Source organism: Equus asinus, chromosome 21 (assembly GCF_041296235.1).
Source record: "Equus asinus isolate D_3611 breed Donkey chromosome 21, EquAss-T2T_v2, whole genome shotgun sequence".
Classification (NCBI taxonomy): Eukaryota; Metazoa; Chordata; class Mammalia; order Perissodactyla; family Equidae; genus Equus; species Equus asinus.
The window spans coordinates 94,350,251-94,377,786 of NC_091810.1; the positions used below are offsets into that span (position 1 = coordinate 94,350,251).

Consider the following 27,536-nt stretch of genomic DNA (forward strand, 5'->3'; position numbering starts at 1 on the left):
TCTTCAAAAGGAAGGTCAGTGTCCCTGGCTTCTTGCTTAAATATAAATTAAACAATCTTTTGTTTTATAATCATTACCACAAACACAGAGGCACATCTAGATGGGTCAGCTCTTGAAACGAAGAGTAAAAAAGCGTCTTTTACAATAGGCAGTGTCAGGTACAAAGGAACAACATCGTAAGAAGTCTCGTAGCTTCGTTGTGACAGACTGTTTCCAAAATAGCAGCTGAGACAACTGTCTTAAATCTGGAAGTCCCTGTGCAAAGGCAAGTGCCCTCTCCGCCCTCTCACAGCCTGCCAGCACTGAGGGATGGCGTCGTAGACCAGCGCCACTGCAGCCTAGGGGCCGAGGCTTCTGTCACTGTCGGAGCTGCAGCGGTCAGGGTTGGCAGGAAGCAGCAGGTCCTGCGCCCTCTCTACTTTCGCTCCGGCCAGTTCACCAGCTGCCAACGCTGCAGCCACCTGACACCGCTCTGGGCTTCCTTCCTGACTTCTGGACCTGGCGGCAAAATCAGATCGCAGCCAGCGCCATCGCGGGGACCTCAGAGCTGCCTGCTCTCGGGATGTAGATGTCCCTCCGCGTATGGCTTCTCTTTCTCCTGCGCATCCTAGCTGTCTCCCCGCCCTGCTCTCCTGGGCTGTAACTTCTGACCTACCCACTGAAGGCCGACCCCAAACTAGACTCTGTGTGGGCTCCGGAAGATGCGCAGGGCAGGGCCCCTATGCACCGGGACCACACCCCTCAGCGGAGAGAGGGGAATGAGCACGTGTAACTGTCCCGCCGCAGAGGCAGGCGACTCTGTTCTCTAGTCTGCAGAGAGGCCCTCTCGCGCGTTTGTGTGAATATTAGTGCCGAACCAGAGGTTGATGTGAGAAGATAAAACATTTCTTCCTGGGGGTTGTAGACAGCCTTATGTTGTGTTTATGGGAGAAGCATAGACAAATGTGGGTAATGTCTATATGGCTGGGCCTACAGAGAATAGGAAATCCTCAAATACTGATACAGCATACCCTTCTCTAAGGTCGATCAGATTTGTTTGTGTGTCATGTAAATGTTAGTGGTGGTTTTTTTTTTTGAATTTTTAAATTTTGGGGATAGCTAGACCCTGTGATGTAAAAGGAATCTCCAAAAAATGAGACAAATGTGCGCGAGGGGTGGCACAATTGTCTTACTTCCATGTAAACCTGAACAATATGGTCCCAACAAATCCTATTCCTTTTCAATGTCTGGTCCCTCGGCTGCAAGGGCACCCAGGGGGAAGGCAGCAGGAAGGGGACCCCAACTCCCGAGGGGTGTCCAGTTCCTCGGTCTTCTGCATCCTGGTCCGGCTACATGAAGAAATTATGTTTAAGACCCTGGTGGACCCTGGCCACGAAGCATCCCATCCGGACATATTGTCATGTGAGGGAGAAAAAGGCGCTCCCAAAGAGCTGATGTCACTTGTCTATTGGAGGCTGCTGAGCTGTTGGCCAAAGAACATTCTGCTACTTAGACAGCCGGTGAGCTACGCCGCCTGATTTTAAGGTAACAGACGTGGTACAAAATGTGACTTTCTCTGACAGCTGGGATTTCTGCTTTCAGTGTGCTGGCGCAGAGTTCCTCTCTGTCGTGATCAAAAAGGTCCAGCCCTTCTGTGGTTCCAGGCTGCACTGAGCGTTTGAAGGCAGGCCTGTGTGTGGGGTGGGAGAGGAAGCCCCCAGGAGACAGGGCTGGGCTGAACTGCAGGGCTGAGCAGTGGGAGAAGGGCCGTACCTTGCCGAGACCAAAGAGCGAGTCAGGGCTTCTCAGCTCCTGTACTCCAGTTGTTTGTGCTGGTTTGGCTCATTGCCTTTGGTCGTCTTTAACTTCTTCCTTTGTTCTCGTGTGACTTCTCATCTACCAGTGATCTGGGGCACAGGGTTTTAGAATCAAACAGACGTGAGTTCCAATCCTGAGTCTCCCCACCTGCTTTGGAAGGCATTCTTAATCTGTGTGAGCCTCAGTTTCTTCATCTGTAAAATGGGGATAATAGCATATAGAGTTACCACGAGGATTAACCACGGGAAAGTATGAGTACTTGGCCCACGGCCTAATCTCTATGGATGCTCAGGAGTGTATTTCCCTCCCTGGTCCTGGCTTTGCCACATGATAGCTGTGAGCTTTTAGCAAGTCATTTAATGTTCCTGGCCTCAGTTTTCCTTATCTTTAAATTGGGTAGAAGGAGAACACAACAGTAGCATCTGCTTACGGGGGTGTGCTGAGGTGGCTGTGGCTCTGGGGGATGGCCACCACTGGGACACCTGCCTGATGGCTCAGTGGTCAACTTCAAAGCCATTGCTCTTGTGGGATGGAAGAATGTCGGGCTGTGTCTGAGAGCTTGGGAGGTGTGTCTCCCTGGAGATGGGACAGGCCTTTGGGCATGCTCCTTGCAGGCAGATGTCCTGAAGGCAAATAGTAAATTTTTTTCCTTTGGAAAGTGTGATGGTTAATTTTTATGTGTCAACTTGCCTGGGCCACAGGGTGCCTAGACATTTGGTCCAACTTTATCCTAGGGCTTCTGTGAGGCTGTTTCTGGATGAGATTAGCATTTGAGTTGGTAGACTGAGTAAAGCAGATTGCCCTCCGCAATGTGGATGGGCCTCACCAAATCAGTTGAAGGCCTGAATAGAACAAAAATGCTGACTCCCTGGGAGTAAGAGGGAAATCCTCCTGCCTCACTGCCTTTGCACTGGGGCCTCTGTCTTTTCCTGCCTTCAGACTTGAACTGAAACATCAGCTCTTCCTGGGTTTTGATTCCACTGATTCTACTGGTCTTCAGATGAGGACTCACACGCCCTTGGGTCTCCAGCTTGCACATCTTGGGACTTGTCAGCTTCCATAACCATGTGAGGCAACTCCTTATAACAACTCTCTTATGTATATATATATTCTATTGGTTCTGTCTCTCTGGAGAACCCTCACTAGTACAAGAGGTCTCTCATTTGTCACTCTTTCCTCAGTCACTGCTTCTGTCTTAATCCAGACTCTTCTCATCCCAGATATGAACAGCAGCAGTAAAACTGATCTTTTTGCTTTCAGCCCTCGGATGAGTCTTTCTAAAATTCCATTTACCTCTCATCTTTTTGCTACTCAAAAACCCAATGGCCCCATCACCTACTAGATAAACCGAGACCCTCAGCCTGCTAATAGGACCCTCTGATCTGGCCCACTTTATCTGACTCCCCACGATTCCCCTTATGGACTTTCCACTCACCCCATAGGGTTGCATCACTATTTTCCAGAGATGGTGAGCATGTTCTCCACTCCCATCCTTTGTCCATGCCATCCTGCTGCCTGGAGTGCCTTCCCCCGCAGCCATCCTAAATATAACCTCAGTTTTTCCATTATAGCCATTACATCCCATTGCAGCGTGGTTTGGGAGACAAGCGCCTGTGTGTCTGAGCTCAGAATGGTCACAGCGAGCCAAGCAGGGAGGAGAACAGGCTTGGTGGGGGTGATGTGGCCAATCTTGGAGACGTCGACTTTGTGGCAATGGCATTTTTTTGGTGGTTGTTTCGCCTTTCAAAATCACGTTGAATTTCAATGAGAAATGTTGTTTGGGGAAATGTTTCCTAAAACTGTTGTCTGATGAGCATCTGGCAATCTTCTTGAACTCTAATTTAAAAAGTAGGAATAATTTATTTTTTTTCTAGTTAGAAAAGAATAGTGAATAAAAAGGATAAAGTTTTTTAAAGAAAACTAGAAAGAAAGATGGAGAGAAGTAACAATTATCTGCATTTCCAATACTCCGAAATTACTGCTGATATTATAATCTATATCCTTCCTGGCCTTAAAAAGGACACTTTTAATTGTTTAAAAAAGGAATTATGCCATGAATACTATTTTATAGATTTTTATACATTATATTCTGTAATGTATTGTGAATGTCTTCCACATCAATAAATATAGATCTAAATAATAGTTTTTAATGATCATTTAAGGGTAGACTAAAATGTGTTTAATCAGTCCTATATGATGAATATTTAACTTATTTCCATTTTTCAATTTTGTAAACAACGCCATTATGAACCTCTAATTATTTTCTTGAAAGAAATTCCTCAGCATGTGACATTATAAATTGTATAGTTGGGTTTGGAAAATTGTATTGATTTTTAGAGGCAAAATTTGCAGGTGTTCATTGTAGAAACAGAAGAAAATGGAGATAAGCAAAAAGCAGATAAGATAATTCACAGTTCCGTCCCCGGGAGACAAAGCGTAGCTCCAGCCTGGGGCTGACAGAACGCTATTTCTGTGCTCTCCTCACTTCCTCCTGTTTTCCTGTTTGCCCAAGTGGTTGAAATGTTATTTGGATACTCAGGTTATAAAACCCACTGCTGTCTTCACACTTTACACATTATTACTATTTTCCTTTCAGAGCTCATTTGTTAGGTGTTTCAGCAAAATCAAGATTAATTCTGACCTGACACATTACAAACGTCGAAAGGGAAAAACATGCGTCCACTGCTCTACGTCTGACCATCTATGTATTGAAAAAAGTCTTTTTGTTCTAGCTAGAGGCTCCTGACTTGGAAAATGACATGATGCCACAACGCTGTGTCACCTTCCTCCAGACACACCGCTCATCATGCTGGGATCATGTGTTAGGAACTTCCCATCCACCCATGGCAGCGGCTCTTTGAGGAAACAGTGCTTCTCTCTGGATTATCCCATTTGGTGGTCGTCCTCCTTCATTGTCCCTCCAGTACCCTGTGCTGTGCCTGGGGAGCCCCCTGAGTTCGGGGAGCCCCTCTCACTCTCCTTTAGATTTCACTCCACATAGCACAGTTTGTGGCTTACACACTCCAGTTGTGAATCAAATTCTCCACTGGAATAGCAGGAATGGGACAAGGAGAGAAACAGACACACTGTGACTTTCATGGGCACCTCTGCCCTCATGGGGCCTTTCCTGGATTTAAAAAAAAGATTTAAAATCATATTTTACAATTGCATTGGTATAAAGAAGAATATAACCCAGGCCAGATTTATTATTACATATTCATTATTATTTTATTCCCTTTGCCTCTGATTTTAAAAGAAATAAAACATTTTTGTAGGCACTGTGTCTGACGGATAAGGTGCCCGTCTGTGTTTTGAAAGCTAAGGGCAAAGAAACGCAACTCTGGAGGGAAATTCTCCTTCCTGGATTGGTTGGGCTTTTTCCTTTTGTGCTGCTCTCTGAGAGCTTGCAACAGTCAAGCAATCGGTTTACACGTGTTCTTCTCGTGTAATCATCACACCAGCCCTCCGTGTTAATGACTACTCCTATTTCTCATTTTACAGAAAGGTGACCAAGACATATAGGGAAGAAATTAAGGCCAAAGTCATCCGAGGTCAGTGATGGATGGGGATTTCATTCATTGCACGGATGTTTCTCAAGCATCTGCTGGGTGCCGGGCCCTGTCCCGGACAGTGGGAGACAGCGGCGAGCAGAGGCAAGTCCCGGCCTCCGTGAAGCTCCATCCTCTGTCTGCGTCCAAAGTGGGTTCTCTGCCTCTCACGCCCCAGGCCAGGTCTGCAGGCTTCTCCCATCACGCGGGCTGAGGCTTTAAGTGGTGAGCAGCTCTGTCTTGTGCATGGACAGTCAAATCCGTGGCCGGAATTTCCCCTGCCTCTCTGCCTCTGCATCTGAAGTTATACCACAGCTACTCATTCCCATGGATTCGAAGGCTTTTCCATTTGGGACCCCTCCTCTTTCTCCACTCACCGTGCTCTGCCTTGGCAAAGGCTGGCAGGCCTCCGGGCTCCATGATTGCCATCTTCGTCTTCCATGGTTGTCTGACTCATGGTGCTGCCAGAGAGAACTACACGAAATGCACATCTGGTCTGGTCCTCACCCCTGCTTAAGACCCTCCATGGCTCCCAGCTGCCCTCAGGATAAAGCCTGCACTCTCCAACCTGGCCTGCCAGGCCTATTCTCATGTGGGATCCTCCTTGCCTCCATCGTCACCTCATTTATCTTCTCTTTTCTCTCTCTTGCGCACCACAGTCCGTCCCTAGTGACTTACTGCAGTTGTTTCATTAGTCCACAAGCATTAATTGAGCACCCACTGTGTGCTGTGTGCAGTGCCAGCATGCCAGAATATAAAGAAGAGTAAGAGCCATCCCTGATCTTTAGAAGCCTGCAGCTCGGAGTGGAGACAGAGGAGCAGAGGGACCATTGTGCCTCCCGTGAGTATGGCCGACACTCATTGGACAGCCGGGAGCACAGACACCGCAGGGGTGCCCCACCCCTAAGGGAGGGGGCTGGCCACTGCAGTCGCGGGTGAGGGGGGAAGCCAGGGGCTTCCTGTGGGGTGAGGGGAGTGAGCCTAGAGAATAACTGCAGGGAGGCGACGGGGAGACAGAGGCAGCTACCTAGGGGACAGCTGCGCAGGGAGCTCCCCTGGCGAGTTCAGTGTGGCTCAAGCAGGAGACAAGCAGGCAGGGCCAGCTCCTCGGGGCGAGGGCTGTGAGGTCCCTGCCCAGGAGTTTGCTTTTATCCTGAAGGTCAGGAGGAGGCAGCAAAGGGCGGTTAGCAGGGACGTGAGAATGATTGGAAAGCTGGTGTTGGAACTGAGGCGAGAAATGGCAGGGTAGAGAGATGGCAGGAAGTGGAACGTGCAGGGTTGGTGTGCAGGTGGAGGTCAGGGTGAAGGAGAAGGGGGGCCCCGGGGTCACGCCTGGCCTCTGGAACACACCGTGATCTCTCTTCTCTCCATGTCTTGGCACGGGCTGCCTGTTGTTTCTGACTGCACCTTCTCCCCCTTTTCACCCCAATAACTCTGTTCGCTATTCCACACGCAGCCCGGCATCGCCTCTCCCTGGAAATCTTCTGTAGCTGTCGGGAAGGAGATGGCGCATAATCATCAAGTAATTGGGATGAGTAAAGGGACTTGTTATAAAGCGGTGAGCAGGGTTTAAGGAAATCCAAAGGTGATGGTGCAGTACCCCAGGGCTAGTAGTGCTGTTACCATCCCAGAGGCCAGAAAGGACCAGGGAGAGAAAGTTACTAGAACCTGAGAAAAGAGCTTTGTGGCGAGGGCCACCTGACAGGAGCTGCATCCTTCAGGAGGGGGCACAGTCACCCTGCCAGGATCCTGAGAGGAGGAATCCCAGAGAATGAACACCCCAGCCATACCCTCCTCCCTCCTGCCCATCTTTTGCTTGGGCTCCCCTTGGCCTGATCAACCTAGAAGCAGCAGCCACCTGAGCCCATTGGGGCAGTCCCTGCCACCCCAGGGCACAGAGCAGGGTCGAGAGTGGGCCTGAGCAAAGGGAAGAACCCATAGCACTTTTGCTGACCACCCCCAGCTGGGTCCCCACCAGCAGCCTCTCCTGTTATGTCCCACAGTGCCCTGTGACTCTCACCGTCACAGCACTGCTCTGACCCCCCACAGTCCCCCCCCACCAGACCGTGAGCTCCTCGGGGGGCTATCTGCCCTGTCTTATCCATCTCTGTATCTTCCACACCTAGCACAGTACCTGACACAGAGGAAGGGCTCCATAAATGTTGAGTCGATGAAGATCCCCCTTATCAAATGCAAATTTCATATAGAAAGTAAATTTCTCATCTATTATCAGCTGGCGCCTCAGGGTGGCTTACGACAAGAAAGAACAAGTTTCAGCCTTATAAGTTTGAAGTTAACGTCCCCAGAGGACATGTGCTTCCTGATTTTATTCTTTTTCCGTGGATCAGTGTGTCATCAGTCAACAAGCATGCAGCAGCTTCCCCTGTGCGGAGGCAGAATTCCTGCCAGAAATTAACATGTGTCCACGATTCACTTTCCTTCTGTAGCAAAGCTAATGCATAGCAACTGAAGGCAATGACAACATTATTTCATGCAAATGCTATAGGATGGATCAAACAGAGAGGTGTGTTGGGAAATTAAATTTACCAGGTAAACGCAGCAGCTCAGGGCTTACAGCTGTTTGCAGCTCGGTTGAGCATCTGGAATGACCCAGCGCAGCCATCAGGCATTAACTGGGTGACTGAGTTGCAGACCCCGCAGTCTGTCCTGTGTGTCCCTGCTTCTCCATTTTCACAGTCATCTCAGGTCACGTCCTCTCTCAACCTGTCCTACACTGAGCAAAGGGAAAATTGTTCTGGCAGCGATTTGCATCACATTATATTATTCTCTAGCTTAATGTTCAAACCCTTTGACAGGCACCCCTCACTCCACCCTTAGTATGTAACATGTCCCCTTGTAACTGTCTCTCAACCATGTGTCAGCTCCTCCCTCTGTCTGTTATCAAGGGAAACCTTCTGTCTTCATTTGTCCTGAATTCTCACCACTTCCCATACCTAGAAGGCACTCAAGGGGGATTTCTGGTTAATAATCCACTTAGGTATACCTGCTCCGTACATGTCACCATAGTAACTCCACACCTTGCTAAGAGTTGATGGCAGCAGTGTGTAATGGCTTGGCTCCGTCCCTATTCAGCCACTAATCCTGTAGATGGATGCTTTTGTTCCTACCCCCGCAAAGCCTGGGGAGCTCTGCACTCCCTGAAAAATCAGAAGTGTTGCCAGCCGGCTACCTGCCTCCTCGCTGCCTCCAAACACGATGCAAACAAGCGCTGTTGCCATGCTGCCCATAAATAGGGACTGTTCTTCAACTCCAGAAATGTCCTTGGCACAGAGTGTACAAGCTTACCGGTCACAGGCCTTCTCTCTCCACCTTCCAGGGCCATGGCTGAGTTCTTGGTAACCCCATTCAGGAGGCCCACCGCAGAGTGAACCTGTAGCTGTCCTGACTGCCCCATGTTAGGAGGGAGTAAAGGTGCTCCCATCGGTCCCCGGAACCTGGAGCCAAACCCATGGGAATTCATGGACTCATTCCCTGTCTCCTTCTCTGAGATCCTACTGCCAGGTGAGGCAGCCATGTTGCACAACTCTAGGTAAATCATGCTCCCAGGAGTTGTAAAATGTGGTGGGCCTGGTGCCAGGCACTGTCTTGAGCAGAGCGAGCCCAGTGGGTCACAGCAGCGGCTGTGCTGTATGTCTTTGCTCCTTCAGATGCTCTCTTGGATCTTCTCCATCCGGCCCTGGGTCTCAGGAAGCAGACTTGTGGGGGTCACATCAACTCTTTTGCCCTCCAGCTTCCCTCTGGGTCATGGGGAGCACTGGCAGGACATCGGAAGGCAGAGAAGGAGGAGAGTGACCTGCGAACCTGTCTTCCTGCCAGGTTGCTGTGGGTTTACAGTTGAAGGCGGCCCTCTCCACTCCGCTGCCTTCTCGGAGGTCTGGCAGACGCTCTGGTTACCCCGGTGTCACCAGCCTAGAGCACCGCAGTATCCCTGCGGCTCTCATCTTCCTAAATGGCTCCTTCGTCACATGCCCTCCCTTTGACTCCCTCTGAGGGGGCCTCACTGCTTTGCTGCTGGAACCCTGACCGACACAGTCCTAAACAAGACAGAGCTCACACTAACAGAGTGTTCCAGTGGACTTCAAGTCGGCGTGTGGAGAGACAGACAACAGGCACCTTTGTAAAGGTAGCGTATAATTTGAGATAGGGATGAGGGCTGAAAAAAGTAAACTAGGGTCATGGGATGAAGAGAGTCTAGAGGATGAGGACGACTTACCTGGAGCGGCCGGGAAAGGCCTTTCTGCAGAGGTGGCATCTGTCTAACCATGATGCTGGGAACGAGGCAGAGGTACCAACATATGGGAAGGAACATTCCTGACCAGGAACGGCAGATGCAAAGGGCACAAAATGGAAAAGAGTTTGAGCAGAATGGTACCCAGTGAACCAGAGGAGAGTAGGAGTTGGGGTCAGGGAGGGAGGGCATACAGGAGTTTGGATTTCATCCAAAGGGACATCCTGAGAAGTCTTGATAGAATTTGGGGCAGGGGAGCTGTTATGGTCACTGTCCTAACAGAAATCAGATTAAACAATGAAAGGGTTGAACTGAAGAGAATGTAATGAAAGGACAATTCACGTAGGTGTGGCAGGGTTGGGGGGCCAGCTCCCAGGAGAGCAGCTGTCACTGGCATCTGGAAGAGAAGGAGCCATGAAGGAGGGGCCGCCGACAGGAGCTGAGTGGCTGCTGACTCCCAGAGGCCTTTGGGAAGCCTGGGAGGCGGGATGGAGTCAGATCAGGGCACGTCCTGAGCCCTGTGAGGTAAGAGCCCCTGTGAGGATGGATGACACAGGAGGTCAGGACAAGTGAGCACTCAGCCGTCTGCACATTTGATATGAAGTAGGCTGGGAAGAAGGAATTTCATCTTCCAATGACTACCCTCAGTCCCAATTTGTCAGCAAACCCTAACAGTTTTCATAAATGTTAACACCTCCAGTGCTCAGTCTGGAAACTTAGAGGCTCCAGGAGGGATGCAATAAGGAGGGGTGGAGGGCTGGCCCCGTGGCCGAGTGGTTAAGTTCGTGCGCTCCGCTGCAGGCGGCCCAGTGTTTCGTTGGTTCGAATCCTGGGCGCGGACATGGCACTGCTCATCAAACCATGCTGAGGCAGTGGCCCACATGCCACAACTAGAAGGACCCACAACGAAGAATATACAACTATGTACCGGGGGGCTTTGGGGGAAAAAGGAAAAAATAAAATCTTTTAAAAAAAATAATAAGGAGGGGTGGGGACTGCTTGCCCCCCAGAAGGGCTCCGATTGAGGGGCTGCCCAGCCCGAACGCAGGAGAGGTGTCCGATACCTGGAGCCAAACCACAGTTCAGGGATATTTGTTCAGTCAGCATCCCAGGCTTGCACAGCTTTCCAAGGTCCTTTTGTTGCTGTGCTCCGTGGCTGCGTGGGGGCCTGGAAAGCTGCTTGGGTGCTTGTTTGGGCTGAACAAAGGCCTCACCACCTTGTACCTGCTCACGCTGAGGGGCTGGCAAATGTAGACGGCTTCCAAACCTTTGCTCCTAAATTTAGAGAGTGCAGAGTGCTTAGTAAGACTCAGTTCGAGGGAGAGAAAACACTTTGGCATTACTTAGAGAGAGCAAATGTATGCAGTCTGCTTTGTCCTCTTCTGGTTTCTGTCTTGTAGGAAGACACAGCTGGAAAAAACAGCGGAGAGAGGCGTTGCCTGCTAGAAAACCTCAGCTGCCCCCACTGACGTTGATCTTATCCAGTGGTTTCCAAAGGTTTTCAGCAGCAGAACTCTTTTGACAAACCAAGTCTGCCACAGAATCTTAATATATAAACACAGGCAACATCACATGACCATTTCCTAGACACGCCCACAGACCCTGATTCCAGCCACTTCTAGGGGGGACCGTCTGAGTGTGTGTGCGCATGAGTGAGGTTTATTGAGGCGTGATTTGCATACAGGGAGATTCACCCCTTTTAGGTGTAGTTAGATGAGTGTTGACACAGTCTTGTAATAACACTGCACTCAAGACACTGAGCCCCTCCATCACCCCCAAAATTTCCTCATGCCCCTTTGGGCATGTTCACTTCCCTTTCCCCTCACTCCCATTCCCTGCAACCACGAAGTGTTGCTTTTCCAGAATGGCATATCAGCGGAGTCATGCAGTATGCCACCTTTTGTGGCTGGCGCTTCCGCTTAGCTAAGGCTTTTGAGAGTCATCCGGAGTTTTGCATGTATCAGTAATTTGTTCCTTTTTATTGCCAAGTAGAAGTCTATGGTTCTCGAGTGGTTTTCAAAGTTGTCCTTCAGCTTCTGATTCTTCTCCGCATAGAATATAAAGCCCTCCATTCAAATAATTTTCTTTCTTCCTTGAAATACTGAGATTGAAGCCCTGGTAACACCCCCGAAGGAGCACATGTGGAGGGAAGGTGTTTGACCCCAGAAGTGTCATCACTGTGCCATCTTGCTACGTCAGAGCTGTCCCTCACGGAGCTGACCTCCCCCCGGCCTCCAGAGCACCTCCATCTCTTCCAGGACTAGAACTCCTCCTAATTTTCTGATCAAAGCAAAAGAATGCTGTTTGCTTTTCTTGTTTCTTTTTTTAAAAATCATGTTTAACAAATTCTTAAGCTGGGGAAAGAATACGAGGGAATGCATTGTTCAGAAATAAACCTGGGCTTCTCAAGGCCTTCCAAGGACAAAGATCTGAGGCCCAAACACAGATTCCACACAAAAACTTCAACCAGAACCTTCAGCTGTGGCCACTGCTCCTTTGACCACACAGTGGCAAGAATCTTTTGGATTCTCAATTCTGCCACCTGACAGCTCGTGTTCCCCCCTCAACCATCCCCCCGGCCGACCATCTCACGGGGTCGGAACCTGGGTGTGGAGCGGGGAGGTCCCCGGAGACTTAGGTGCTCTGCTCTGGAGTTTGGACCTTACACTGTAGCCAATGGGAATGGGCAACGGGCACTAGGCGGAGGGTCGGTGTGCATTCTGGAGATCTCTCTACTGTCGGAGGTGGGAAAAGCTGTGGGAGGCTCCTGCCATGGTTCAGGTGAGAGATGATCCATCGGCAAGACAATGGAGGGAAGAGAATCCATCACAGAGACACGTCGGCTGCAGAACTGATAGAGGCTGGAAGAAGGGTGAGAGAAAGGAAGGTGCAAACCACTTCGTTTAGCTACCCCAATAACCCTGTGATGTAGGTGTCATGATGTCCATTTGACAGACGACAAGACTGAGCTTGGTGAGGTTAAATAACTTGATGAGTTCACACAGCGCATAAGATAGAAACCAAATCACGGTATTGGGGCACCATGCTCAGGGGTTACTCAGGTGTGTGAGATAGCAAGAAACATATTTAATGAATTATGGAAAACTACCTTAAAAAAAGCAAGAACTATGCTTTGGGAAGAGTCTCCTTGAGTCCCTGGAGAGCAGTGTTTGGGCAGTGTACTACCAGTGACGTAGTGAAATGAGCAGATTTTAAAAGGCCTTGCGCTGTTATCATTCTCCTTCCGCATCCTCTTTCCCTGTCTTTCCTCCCGCATCTGGGAAAGAGAGATTCATATAAAATGTGATAGCACTGGAGACCGTTTCGGCAAAGCCTGCTGCCAGCTGCCGTCTCTGACACACACACATCCCCCACCATCATCTTATTCCTTCTGGGTAAATGGCCTCCTCCCCATTTCCCAACTGGTTTGGAGATAAAAGCAGGCAGTAAGGAATTTATCCTTTTTCCCATAATATTGTGGCTGTAATTTAAAGCGGCCATAACTCATGTATAAAACTGTGACCATAATACCATGGCAAAAACCATCGTTCAAACCCCAAAGGAAGAAATGTGGAGTCCTGTTTCTTCCAGCTGTAAATTGCCTCAAAACCAGCAGACAGCTGCTGGCATAATCAGATAATGGAAACTAAGGTTTGGAAAGTGACCCAGGACGACTTGTTTCTTATTTTCTCCCTTTTCCACATCTTTGCTGGAGTCAAAATAGTCTCCTGTACCGGCAGGTGACCCGGACTAGATAATTGAGCCTTACTGGGCTAGTCCGTGACTCTCCCAGCTTGGCGGATGCCCTAAAGCCTTCTTAGAGCTGGATTGAATTTGCAGGTAATAGAGCCTGGTCAAGTTGGGTTGGGTTAGTTAGACCAGTTCTGTGAGGACACCAGCCACGAATCTTCCAGGGGCTGTGTATCTGTTTTTCTTTTGTTCCTGGATTGGGGTGTTCCAGACCAGTCATTTCTCCCACCCTCTTCTGGGCCAAGCTTCCCAGCTGTGGGCAGGCATGACAGCCTGTGCTGTGGGTAAGACGAACCACCCTAATCCTTCTCCAGGGAGATTATGAGTCCCCTAACATCTCCTCTCCCATGTTCCCCCACGGTCCGCTGTCCAGGATGCATGGTTATACATGGGTATGAACACCTTCTATGCATCAAGAACATTCTAGATACTTTATGCACACTATGTTATTGCATGTAATCCTGACCACAATGCTGCAAATTAGATATCATTATCATTCCATTTTATTTTTTTTTTTACTTTTGTGAGGATGATTGGCCCTCAGCTAACATCTGTTGCCAATTCTCTTTTTGCCTGAGGGAGATTGTTGCTGACCTAACATCTATGCCAATCTTCCTCTATTTTATGTGGGATGCCACCACAGCGTGGCTTGGCAAGCGGTGCCAGGTCTGTGTCCGGGATCTGAACCCACGAAACCCAGGCCGCCAAAGCGGAGCGTGCAAACTTACCCACTATGCCACTGGGCTGGCCCAAATCATTCCCATTTTCTAGTTGAGTAAATTAAGTCTTTGAGTGACTCAACAAGTAAGGAGAAGAAAAGTCTGATCCAGGTCAACAGCCGCTTCAAGCTAGTGCTCTTGCCTCTCTTGGTTCACAACTATTTTAGGAGATAAGATGTATAAGACCTCTGTTTGAAAAAGGGGGCAAAAATTCTCAAAAATGCTACTGAAGGTGTAAACCTTTGAATCAAATATTACTTAAATATTTCTGAGATATTATTTACTTTTAGCAGTTGCTAATTTCCTGTTCTTGTGCTTGTGCCTTCAGACTTGTGAGTTCAGGCTCTAGGGTTTGGTGGCTTGAATTCAGTCCCGGCTCTGTCACTTCTTACCAGTGTCACTTGGGGCAATAAAGGCAATCACCTCTCTGTGCCTTGGTTTTCTCATCTTAGAATGAAGATTCTAAGTAGTATCCACTTTATAGGGTGGTTTTGATTTTTAAAGAGGATAAATTGATGTAAAATGTCCCCAGATGTGGCGCATGAGTTATGTGATTGACTGTTGCTCTGGTGGCCCCAAAGCACTGAGCCTCCCAGTATTGCAGCCCTTGCATAACGCCCTCCCATGCTGACTCTGGATTTGGCTGGATAACTGGCTTTGGCCAATGGGATGCCAGTAAGTGATATGGAAGCAGAGTTCTAATAAGTGCTTGCACACAGTGATTTGTCCTTTTGGGACACTTGCTCTTGGAGCCCTGAGCCACCATATAAAGAAGCTGGGCTATCCTGCTGGAGAAGCCCCCTGGAGAGAGAGAGAAAGGCCCCTTCAAACCCTAGCTGTTCCGGCCGTCCCAGCTGAGGCTCCAGACAGGCTTCTTGGACGTTCTAGTCCCAGCAGATGTCATGCCAGCTGAGCCCAATCAACCCATAAAATCCTAAGAAATAATAAAATATTGTGTTAAGCCACTACATTTTGTAGTAGTTTGTTGCATAGCAATAGATAACAGAGATAAAGTGCGTTTAATAATTGTCAGGTGTTTTTTTAAGTTGTCGTCGTTATCCAGTGACTTTATTTCCTCCAAAATAATTAACATTAGGACGTGGAAAGCTGTGTTCCTCGATAACTCATTCACTCAACAAGAATGTGCTGTTTCCATCGCAGAGCAGCAATGATTTGTCTCTCACTTAAAAAATGGTATTTCCCCTAAGTATTCCTTCACAGGAATCTTGAGCTCTTAGATTAGCAAAGTAGAAAAATTTAAACTTCTTTTCTTGTTGGAATTATAATTTATTGAGTGATTACCAAGTTTATCTATTTTTTTTAACTTTTTAAAAATGCATGAGGGAATTAGTGCAGAACCAGACCTTATTTCTTATATACTCCCCGACTTCTTGACGGGAAGTTGAAAAATACTCCACACTACATCCAATCCGTAGACTCTCAAGGATAAAAGGGCCTTGGAAAGGTCAGCCCGTCTGCTCTGCTCTAGGTAGACTTTCATCTCAGCTTCCTGGGGAGCTGCCAAGCCTCCTGTTTTTAAAGTTCTGCAAGCGAGGTTCCCCGGGCAGCCGCCGCCAATCCTTCCCGCGCGGCATTGGCGTTTCCAGGGGAACCCACGGGGCAGTGTCAACTTTGCGTCCCTCTCAGCCCCCTACAGTGTGGGCTGCTGTAATTTAGGGTCATGCTGGTAGCCGTGTTGCGCCATTTGGTTGAAAATCATTCACTCCTCACTGGTCGTGCACACAGCTTCCACTGGGCGCACGAACGAGACTGCTGACAAGAGAAGCTGGCCCCTCTCCCATGGTGCCCTTCTGGCCAGGACCCGCGGCTCCTCCAAGACTGGTCTGACCTCAGTTTCCAGGACACATGGGTTCTACTCTGCATTATTTCTCCCTCTGTGTTTGCATCTTAAGCGCTATGTATATCTGATCATGTAAACATACATGAATCACTCAATTATAAAATTAAAGGCGTAGTACCCTGTTAATCTAATTTTGAAATCAGAGAGACAGGAAGCAGAGTTCCAACTCCTCACGTTTATGGGCTTTAGTCATTTTAAGATAGGAGTGGGGGTGGGAGTGGGGGTCAGAAGGGGACAAGGAAAAGCATTTGGCCTGGAGACAAACATTCACAAAGGACTTCAAATTTAGAATTTTGACATTGTTTCCAAATGAGGTTATAAATATAGCCATAGACACAGACGCTTCTCATCCAACTGCAAACTCATGTCCCATGATTGGACCACACTCCCTCTCGCGACTGCGAATTCATTAAAGAAGACCAAACAAATTCTCATAATTACCTGTGAAAAGCACAGTGATACGCCATTGTGCTTGTGAATTCAAATTATAATTTGTTATTGTAAACATTAAAATGTACCACAATCATGATCCTGTTTTGACAATTCTTTTTTTTTTTTTCTAGGAAGGTTATCCCTGAGCTAACATCTACCACAAATCCTCCTCTTTTTGCTGAGGAAGACTGGCCCTGAGCTAACATCCGTGCCCATCTGCCTCTACTTTATATGTGGGATGCTTGCCACAGCATGGCTTGACAAGTGGTGCCATGTCCGCACCCGGGATCCGAACCAGCAAACCCGGGGGCCACCGAAGCAGAACGTGTGAACTTAACCATTACGCCACGGGGCTGGCCCCAACAATTCTTTAAAATAATAATAGCTAGGCATTTACGGAGTCCTTTTCATGTGGTAGGTGCTTCACAGGAGACTCCCAACAACGGGTGAAGGAGGAGCTACACCAGCCCACTTTACGGCTGAGGGGACCCAGGTGCCGGCGTGTTGAGGACTATGCCCAGGTCCCCAGGGGATTAAGCACAGAGCTGGCATTGGAGTCCAAGCAGTCTCCAGAGTGGACATCTTGGACCCCAAATCTGCTGCCTCGGTTTCAAAAGTCTCCACACGTGGGGAGGACCCTTGTGTCTCCAAGAGGCGCTGGACCTACAGAAGAGGACAGAGAGGTGGGGGGACAGGCCTGGAAACAGTGCTGGCCAGGGTGGGCCGGAGTGACCTGCGTGCTTGCCGAAACCAAACACAGCCTCTGTGGGAGCGCAGGTGGAGGCAGCTGTCTCTGGAATCTCCCAGGCGCAGGCCGGTCTTGTCAGCAGCTGCCCCCGTTTCACTCCGCCCCTGCGCCCTCCACTTGCTCCTTCTGTTCCAGCTTTGTCTCCATCTCTTTACCCCAAGATGCCTGCAGGTGGGGCTCCTGAATCCTTTCTCACAGTGTTCTCTCTCTGCCTGGCCTGCACCCCACCCTCAGCTCCAGTCCCCGGCCTCAGACTGCGGAGCGCAGGCCATGCCATGGCCCCTGGTCAGCCAGGGAAAACACAGGGCCCAGGATTTCTGCACCTTTAGCTCTGGGTTGACCCTTCCCAAGCTCCAGGGCATGGAGGAGAGTGGGAGGGGAGAGGATCCTGCAAGTGAGAAGAAGGCAGGCCCTGCAGGAAGCCCTGTCTGCGCTGCCAGGGCTGGGAACAAGGGGAGCATGGGGATGTGTACTGACATCGTGGGCAGTGTCGTGGGAACCTGCTGACGCTGCAGTTCATGCCTCTGTGTGCATGAGCAGTGACACGGAGATGATGCCATTCTCCAGATCGCCAGCAAGCCTGCACCACGCAGACAGGCTGGTCACGGCTGTTTGAATTGCCAAGTTCCACAGGCAGGGGGTACAAGCTTTGCAGCGACCTACAAAATGTTTGAGGCCTGAAAAAGAAATTGATTACAGCACAGAAAAGTAAATCCAAAAATAAAATAAATATACAATTAAATGTCTGCAAGCCGTAACAGCATATCACCTAGTCAGCCACAAGTCAACTCACGTGTAAGTACTATTCAACGTGGAATGCGTGGTTTCCAATTGATTTAGTATGTTTGCAGTGATCTGAAGCTGGACCCATGCAAAGGGCCTTGCTGCCTCGGAGGGAGCCGGCAGGGCCCTGGGTTCCGGTGTCAGAGGGTTTGCCTAGAGGGGAATGTCGCAGGTGGGCACCAAGGACCGTGAACAGGGTGCGGAGTGAGACAAAGGGGCCCTATCAAAGATGCCCACGTGTTCCCCAAAGTAAGCCCCTCCCTCTGGCCCTGCAAATCTTCCGTAAAATTTCAAACGTTTCGATCTTGGTGCAGTAGAGTTTCCTGCAGAAGTCACCCAGGGGAGCGGGAGGAGGGCTGCTTCTGTCAACAAAACTGAACCTGCATCCGTCGACTTCCACCTGACGTCTAACACCTCGTAGTTCCTGTGGCCACCGTCTGTCCCCTGGACGTCTGCCAGAGCCTCCCGAAGGGCCTCCTGCTTCTGTACGGGCTTCTCTCCACAAAACAGAAACAGTGGCCTTTAAAAATCATAAAGCAGATCCCTTCAGACCCCACTGAGTGTAAACTCCCATCTCCTGCTCTTGGTTTTCACAAAGCCCTTTGTGATGTGGCCCCTGCCAGGCCTCACCCCCATCAGCAGCCCCTCTCCCTCCGAGGGCAGCTTACCCCGCCACAGGCCTCCCTGCGCCTCTTCACCGTGGCAGGCTCAGCCTAGCCCCCAAACCCAGCCCTGCTGGCTGCCTATGCCCAGAACCCCTCCCCCAGATCTACAGGCCACCAAGCTGGTCATTCGGGCCCCAGTCAGCGCTCACCTTTCAGGGAGCCTTCCCCGACCCCCAGGAGAGCTTCCCCACCTGCCCCCTCCACTCACGGGACCTCACGCCTCCTGCTTCATTTTCTTGCGGAACTTTTCGTTCTCTGAAACTGTCTTTTTATGCACATTATTCTTTTACTTGTGTTTGCTGTTTGCCTGTCTCCCTCCCACAAGAATGTAAGTTCCAGCAGGACAGGCCCCTGCCCGCCTTTTCAGCATCGTGTTGCTGTTGCCTGTAGTAACGCCTGGGCTGGGAGCAACGGGCCTGAATCACACGGGCCACAGGAGACGGAAAGCATGGGGGTGCCTTGAGGTCCTCGCATTGGGGGTAAACTAATTTTAACTAAATCTCCAAGGGGTCTTCAAGGAACATCTGGTTCATGTATGTATTTAATTATACTTTTCCTCATTGCAAAAGAATTTGCGGTCATTTTCAAAGATACATATAGTGCCATAAAACTTTTAAAAAAGAAATAGTGGATATGGAGAGAAAGTAAACATTGAAAAAATAACATAAAATGAGGGCAAGATTACCAATTAAAACACATATCACAAAGTTCTTTCTTCCTTGCCAGAAGTAGTCTGCAAACTTGACTTTGAACTTAATAGCTGGTGACAGCTTATCTACACTAAAGCCCTTAAAAAAAGAAGAGAAAAAGGGTAAAACTTTACTCATTGAATTTTTACCTGTTCGCCACGGATCGTAACAACTATGCTAATGTTAAATGTGTTTCCAGTTAATTTTACTGATCTTAGTTATAGCACTAAATGGGATTTGTGGTCAATCAATATTTATTGAACATCTGCTCAAGGGCTCACACATTCCTGGAGACGCCTGTGCCTTCTTATGGGCTGCCCTAGTAACCTGGCAGCATTCTGACTACTCAACATTTCCAAGAAGCACAGCCCACACGAGGGATAGTTGGCAAGCCCCCTGGGAGATGGGGGTCTGACACGGCTTACTTCCAACCAGCAGAGAATTCTCACTTGAGTTTAATTTACAGGCTCCTTAATATTGAGGTTCATTTTCTTCATATTGCCTTCTCAGCCCACTTTTCCGGAGTAAAGCCCCTTAGTTGGTTTAATTTTCTTTTCTAAAATTCACGTGTTGCCCAAAACTTTGCTCATTGCTGTTTCTCGCTTTGGAAGGGAGCTCTGCCTCTCTCTCTCCATGTCCCTCCCTCTCGCCTGCCCAACACAGGTTTGAAAGGCAGGATAGCAAAGCGTTGAAAGCCACTGGACATTCCATGGGCCACGGAAGACTGGCCAAGTTGCTTAAAATTTTTCTGCCTCCATTGCCTGTTTGCAAAATTGGGGTTGATAATTCACCTACCTCCCGGGGTGGTTCTGAGGATTAAATGCGTTTGCACACGCAAAGAACTTTGTTCGAACAGAGCCTGGCACATGGCAAGCAGTGTGTGAGCGTTAGCTATCATTGTGATTACAGGCCATTCCCCCTTAAAGTGACCCCCTCTGCTTTCCCCTGTCCCTCAGCAGAAACGATATTCATTCCTGTTGTCTTCTGTCTCCAAGTTTCTGAACTTTACTGGAATTCCTTTCCCCTTTTCTTTGCTTGGAGAACTCTTACTCATCTTTCAAAACTAATCTTAGGTGTTTCCTTCTGCAGAAAATCTTTCTTAATTGGCACACCCCACTCCTCCTCTGGGCTCCGCTCGCGGCCTGTGGGTACCTCTCCATCACAGCATTTAGAATACTGTGGGGGATTATTGGTTTGCTTGTCTGTCTTCCCAAAGGACTGTCAGGACGAGGGCTGAAGCTGGACCCTTTGTGTCTCCAATGTCTAGCGCATTGCTTGCTACATGGTGGTTGCTCAGTTTAAGGTTGGTTGAACTAAAATGAGTACAGAACTGATCCCATGGGAAAAAACCAACCAACAAAATGACAGCATCCCATTTCTTATATATTTCATATTTACACAATCTGGTATCACGCTTGCTTTCCTGGCTGGGACTAAATGAAGCTACTTATCTTTATTCTTTATCATTTAAAAATTTAACTCATCATTATAGGAGTCAAGGCCCTATTTCCCTTGCAAAACACCTTTCAGGAAAGTGGCATACAGTGTTGGGCAGCACTCTTTACTGAGCACTGGATTTGAGCCCCACTGCTACCCCTCCTAGTTGTGCGATTTCGGGCAAATTAGTTCATCTTCCTGGACTTTAGTGTCCACATCTGTAAAATGGATGTCGTGCCATTCGCCTTGTCTCCCTCTCTCCTTTCGTGTGAAGATCAGACTGGTGGTACATGTGAGTGTGCTTTTAGACTAGCACACCGTCCTCTGCTGAGGGATGTGAGATAAGGTGTCATCTGGGGAGAAATCGTGGTGTCTAGATTTAGGCACCGAGTCAACTAAGGGATGGGAAATGTTTTGGCTGCAAGGTTGCCTGGAGGTACCATTCCTTTTGAATCAAGATTCAACAGTGAAGCAGTTTGCACCTATTTTCAGTTACATCATGTCATGAGATGTTAAGAGCTGTTCCGGTATAGTTTACATAAACAGCACTACTTCGGGAGGGAGGGTGTTGGTGCATCCCCAACCCACAGTGTCTCTGCAGGGCGCGTTGAGCGTTCCTAGGGTGGACGGTGACTATGTAATTTCACCGAAGGAAGGTGAGGGCAGGGCCGGATAGTCCAGGCAAAGGCCAATTTGCACACTTCAGACACAGGGCTGTGTGAATTACGACTATTTTTACATGGCAGCTGGACCATGACAACTTCCACACGTAGTGATTTGTCTGCTAGAAGATGTCTATATGCCAGTCCTTTAATTTTTCTTTGCTGCTTTCTAATTTTACTGTGATGATAGCAGACGAAACCATAGCGGCTCCATCAGAAACCGGAGCATGTCCGTGAATAGCTAACAGACTGCATACGGTTTTCCCCGTGAATTTTCAAAGCCCAATGTGGGTTGGCTTTTGTATATAAATTGCCGGTGCACCTTTTCCATTCCAGTGGGAGCTCTCTGAAGGGAACATCACAGCTGTGATGAATAGCAGTGCCTCTAAAGAAGCTGGCGTGAGGCACGCACTGCATCCCACTGAGTGGGACAGGCGCCTGTCTTCAAATGTGCCGGGTCTCCCACTGTTAAATAAATATATACATGTGTCACTTGGCTTTGTTTCCAAGTCCTAGGCGCTATAGAAACCAAGCTCTTTATTACTATTAATAATGCTGCAGTTATGATAGATGCAAAGCCAAGAATGTGCTTTGTCCTTAGATGGTGACTTTCATTAAATTTCCCATTGTTCATTTCTTAATTATTACTTAAACGTCCTTTAACTCCCTGTTTGCCTCTACAACGAATGACAGTATTCTTTCCAATATAAATTAGCTCTATGCAGCCAATATTTTAATTAATGAATCTATAAAAATAACATGTACCTCACAGACCAGCATAACAATAAACCTTTATTATGTGACAGGCATTTTTCTAATTACTATTATTTCCATTTTACAGATGAAGAAACAGAGGTTTTGAGAGGTTAATTGACATCTCTAACATGGCATAGGCAGCATCCGAACCCAGAGCACTGTGTTCCTCTGCTTCTCCATGTAAGTAAAGCATAAAAGCCCTGTTCAATGTCTTACTTTTCTTTTTTTCCCAGTGACACAGTCATAACTATTCCGTATATAGAGAAGTTTTTTAGAGAGAATGGCCATCAGCGATCTCTCAATAATTATTGTCAAGATACTTTATTTCTTTTTGAAACGACATTTACAAAAATAACTCAGGTTATTAGAATCAAACAAGAGACTTTGGAGGCAAAACTCCAGATTTCTGTTTCTTTTAAAAACTGTATTAGCTGTACATTTTCGTTTTAAGATAACATCACCCAGCCCTTGGATTATTTCTATAAACTTTAGTCTGTTTGTCCGACTCTGCTCTCCCCACCCCACGGCGACCGCGAAAGAGCTTACTGATGCTGGAATTTGATGGTCTGGCTCCCAGCCTCTCATCACCCCGCCAGCTGACCCCCAGCTCCAGTGGACGTATTGCCTGTGGAATCATATCCAAATCCTCATGTCGAAGCCCTCATCAGTGTGGCTTTATCTTACTTCTCCATCCTTATTTCTCACAACTCATCCACATTTATGCTCACTTTCAACCCAGAGTGAGTCCTATCTGTCCTTCAGACACACACTGCTGATTCCTGGTGCCGCGCCCTCGGTTATGCAGTCCCTGCACTGTGGGATGCTCACCCCAGTGTGGGAAGAAGCATTGAGACCCATTTCTTCTTTGAAGCCAACTTCTCCAGCCACTCTCATGCTGCTTTCCCTGGACCTTCTCCCTAGTCCGTGGACAGTTACTGACAGCCGAGCTATCAATTACTCCTTAATTTCCAAACAGGTGACATTTGGGGCCACCAAATATATTGTCAGCTCCTTAGGGGCAGGTCTCACCTTATGTTTTCTCTTGTATTCTCTAGAATATTCAGCATAATGCTGAAGAAACGTTAGGTGCTCAATATATACTCGTGGAGCAATGAGGATTGGAATCCGTCAAGCTTGGATTTAAAAATGTTGGGTTTCTAATTTGTGATGCACATTAACTTTATAATTTTATTTAAATAATGTTCTATAACAATCTAAATGTACAAGAATAAGTGTTGAATTCTGTAAGGAGTGACATGTCCATACAATGGGTTACTATGCAGCCGTTTTAGATACTGTTCTTAAAGAAGTATGATGACGTCGAATGCTTTGCAATATGTTGGCAAGTTTAAAAAATGTTGTAAAATGTATTTATGGAATAATCCCAATTTGGGAATGAAAACTCCAACGTTAACAGGATATTAAAAAGAACTAACCATAAAGGAAAAGACTGATAAATGGCACTTTATAAATGGCTTCTATTCATCAAAAGATGTCTTTAACATAACATAAAGGCAAACCTGGCAGAGGACTCATATCCAGAATATATAAAAGAATTCCTACAAATCAGTAAGAAAAAGGAGACAAGACCATTTAAAAGACGGGCAAAAAGCTTGAGCAAGCAAAAAGAAGATATTCAAATGGTCAATAAACAAATGAAAATTTACCCAATACCACTGGTCATCAGAGAAATGCAAATAAAAACCATAATGAGACACAAGTGCACACCGACCAGGTGGCTACAATAAACTTTGAAAAAACAACTGATAATATCAATTGTTGACAAGGATACGGAGCAACTGGAACTCTCCACCATTACTAAAGGGAATGTAAATTGAAACCTCCATTTTGCAAATGTGTTTTATATTATGTTTTTTTCTGGAGAACTTCCAGAGATCTCTGACCTGCTCTGATCTGGCCACTGATGTTGTCCTTGGATTTCCCTCTCCTCTTTCTGGGACTTCCCATCAGTATTCTCTTATCCCTGTCTCTTGTTTCTTTGACTCAATGACTTCTTTTCTTAGTTCATTTTTTGCTAGTATATGTATTCCTTGATACTTTCCTAAGAAAGGATGGATAAGAGTTGAATTTTTGAATCCTCTTAGAATTTTGATGGCATTTCTCCATTGTCTTCTAGTATTTAGCTTTACTGTTGGGAAAGCTGAAGCAATTTTGATTCCTGTTCCACTGAATGTGAACCTGAATGAAATAACCACTGGAAACTTTAAGATCTTTTCTTATCCTTGGTGTTCCAGACTTTTTAAATGATTTGCCTTAGACTCGGACCCTGCCCCTCGCCCTGTCATCACTATGATTGACTTCCGGAGGCCCATTCCTTTCCATCTACAACTCACATCCTTCAGTTCTGGAAAATTTCTGCATAATTTCCTGCTTCTCCCTATCACGCTCCCCTAATCTTCCCTCTGGATATTATAGGTGGCTGTTGGACTTCCTGGGTTATTCCTTATCTTTTTCTCTTTTATTTTTCATTTGTTTGCTTCTTTTCGTTTTGCTTGTAGTAGATTTCCTTGACTTCATCATCCCACCCTTTACTGAATTTTCATTTTAGCTATAATATTTTTAAATTCCTATGAGCTGTTCCTTGTTATTCGATGTATCCTTTATACCAGGTTCGATTTGTTTAATGGCTGCAGCAGCCTCTCTTTTCCCCTGGAGGATATGAATTCTGGTTGTTTCAGTGTTTTCTTCTGCTCTCTTCATTATCTCTCATTGATCTACGTTCCTTTAGTCTGTATGTTTGTTTTCAGGTCACTTTCTTTCACGTTGGAGGGTTTTCTCAATGCTAACGACCTTTGCTTCTGTTCCTATTTTAGAGGGAGGAATTAAAATGTTTGAAAGCTCTGGGTGTGTGAGCAGTGTATGGCACACAGTGGGCTGCTCTCTAGAAGAAGATTGGCGAATTTTAATAAAATCAATGTCCTGAAATGATTTCCAAGGAAAAAAGTAACCCATTCAATACCAAAGATTCATGAATAATGGAAATTTTGCTCATGAAAAGAATGATTGGGTTCATGCTGAAGGAAATTATTAAATCCTAGAATCTAGTTTAACTGTACATGCAGAGAAAAAGTTGAGGTGATCGACCCTCAGTAAAGCAGCCCCACAGTTTGTAACAAAGGACAACAGCTCTCTCAGTTCTGAGCAGGTAACCCAGCTCCTTTTAAAGCAATTGTTAAGAAAACGAATCTGGTAGAATATTTAAAACTTATTGCTGCCTGATGTAAGATCTTGAAAAGCATAACTTAGAGACAATTCCGTTAACAAAGTGTCCACTTCCTCACGGTTTCCTTTTCTTCTGTTTTAACCATCTTCTGGAAGTTTACATTTAAAAGCACCTTGGCTGCCTAAGAGTTCTGTGGGCTGTTGGTTTTCTTCCTTTTCACCTCATGGTTTCATTTCACCAGTAGTTAAAACTGCAGAAAACCAAGAAGAGGCGAATGAGAAAAATACTCCTCAAGGCTGTTTTCCCTGTCTTGTTAGCAGAAAGTCTTCAAAATAGAATATTCTGCGAAGTTTTCTGGGAGATACTGAATTCACTGAGGTACTCAAGGGAATGAAACCTGTAAATGCCATCAAAACCTCATTAATTCACTTTCACAAGTTTACCATTAAATCATTTCATCATAATAGTCTCATTAATTCATCATCTTTGCTTTTCCCCCCTTTCCTTGTTCTTTTACCATTACTTATTGGGGACTCCATTGCCTGAAAGTCCCTTTGGTCTTCGTTGTTTGCCAGTGCTCCTGTCTGATTTATTGAGGGGGAGGAAGTAGAATGTCACACATGGTGACCGTCTGGCTTCACTCAGGTGCTTGGAGGATCGCTCGTTGATTAATGAGTCTTGTTTTGAAGGGGATTACTTGGCTGGTTTTTTACAACTTGACTGTCTGCCCAATGAGGTAATGGCAGAAAGTTCTCACTTGCCTAAAGACGATTCTTTGTATATTATGTCAGAAAGGAGCTGGGGGTTACGATTTAGCTTCTAAGATACAATTGGAAATATTAAAATGGAGAAAGTGCAGCCAGCAGACGAATTGAAGTGGCAGGGCGATTCGGTGCAGCTGAGGACAAAGTCACCTGCTCACACAGGCAGTGGGGCTTGCTCTTAGCTGCACATTTGAATCACTGGGAAGCATTTAAACAAACACCCAGAGTGGGGCTCCATTCCCGTCCAGTTGAAAGGGCTCTCTGGGGATAGGGCCTGAGAATCCGCACATTTTAACGTTTCCCAGGTGATTCTGGCGCACTGTGAGTGTTGAAGACCACTGAAATCATAGGGCAAGATGCTTTACACAGTGACTACGAATAATGAAGCTCCCTCTGTCTTCCCAACTCTGGGTCAGACACTCCATGGGAGAAGGTGAGGAGACACGGAAGGCATGGCTCTCTGGAGATTTTCTAACCTATTCAAGAGACAAGCTAAGCACAAGTGAAGATAACTGAGAGTCGAGCACGGCAAAGTATAATGAGGGATTCTGGGAGGGAGGACCAGCGAGCTGGGCGTAGTGAAGTGGCTTCACAGGGTAAGGGTGGGGTTAGGGCTTTGTGGGGGGTGAGGGGAGGGCATTTCCTGCAGGTGAGACAAAAAGCCAGGGAAGGAGAGCACTTGGTGGCGTGGGAGCAGTGGGCAGACTGCCCAGGCTGTGGCTGAGGGTTCTTGCTCTGCCCCCATCGCCACGCTCTGCCGAGCGCTGGAGATCAATCTTCCTCTAACTCCTCAGGGGAGTCCCGTTGCAGATGAAGAAACTGGGCCTCGGAGGTTTAAGGAAATTGCTCGGTGTCTAGTCCCTCTTCTGTCAGAAGATTCAGACCAGGCATCCAGGTGACCTGGCCCTGCGGGACCGAGCAGGACGGTGGGACCGCCTGTTACTTGCAGCCGCGACATCGGGCAGGGAGAGTTTGCGCGTCAAGGAGGAGAAGCAGGAGCGAACTGGCCTTTGATGTGAGAGAACCTAAGGCCCTTGTCGGGAGCCCTGGTGAGGTCCAGAGGCTCAGAGGCCAGGCCACCAGAACCAGGGCAGAAGGTCGGGGGTTGACCCACCCCAACACTGGCGACAGTGGCCCTTCCCACAGCCGGGCATTTCCATGCTCCCAGAGGCGGGCTTGTGTGTGAAGCAGGAAGATCTGACACAGCCCTCTGGGTATCATAGATATTTTGTAACCTGAGAAAATTAGCATTCAGGGTTTTCTTTATGTTATTATATAAAAATATTATTTAGCATTATTTTTAAGTGACATATTCCTCAGCCTGCCTCCCCCCATAGCTGACCCCAGAGCTATCAGGAGACATTTTGGCACCTGAGGCCTGAGACAAACAGCAGGCGATGTTCTCCTCCAAATCAATTTTATAATTCATGATATGGCTCACAGATAGGCATTATTAACAGTGCACACCATCTGGCGGCTTCCCAATTTAAAC

The 27,536-nt window shown here is 47.4% G+C and overlaps 2 long non-coding RNA genes across 4 annotated transcripts; one reads left to right on the plus strand and one right to left on the minus strand.

Annotated features, from left to right (window-relative positions):
- On the plus strand, window positions 1–26,627 carry LOC123279676 (uncharacterized). 3 transcript variants are annotated; one of them, XR_011496683.1, is made up of 3 exons: window positions 1–1,524; window positions 5,299–17,899; window positions 22,182–26,627. It is a non-coding gene; the product is annotated as an uncharacterized lncRNA (long non-coding RNA). The 3 variants fall into 3 exon arrangements; XR_011496685.1 differs by lacking the exon at window positions 22,182–26,627 and having other exon boundaries at window positions 19–1,524; window positions 5,299–12,466; window positions 16,488–16,625; XR_011496684.1 differs by lacking the exon at window positions 22,182–26,627 and having other exon boundaries at window positions 22–1,524; window positions 5,299–6,186; window positions 8,683–18,403.
- On the minus strand, window positions 17,642–19,220 carry LOC139041479 (uncharacterized). The gene is made up of 3 exons (XR_011496692.1): window positions 18,744–19,220; window positions 17,898–18,379; window positions 17,642–17,781 (listed from the first exon to the last, which is right to left on the minus strand). It is a non-coding gene; the product is annotated as an uncharacterized lncRNA (long non-coding RNA).
- Window positions 26,628–27,536: the final 909 nt, after the last annotated feature.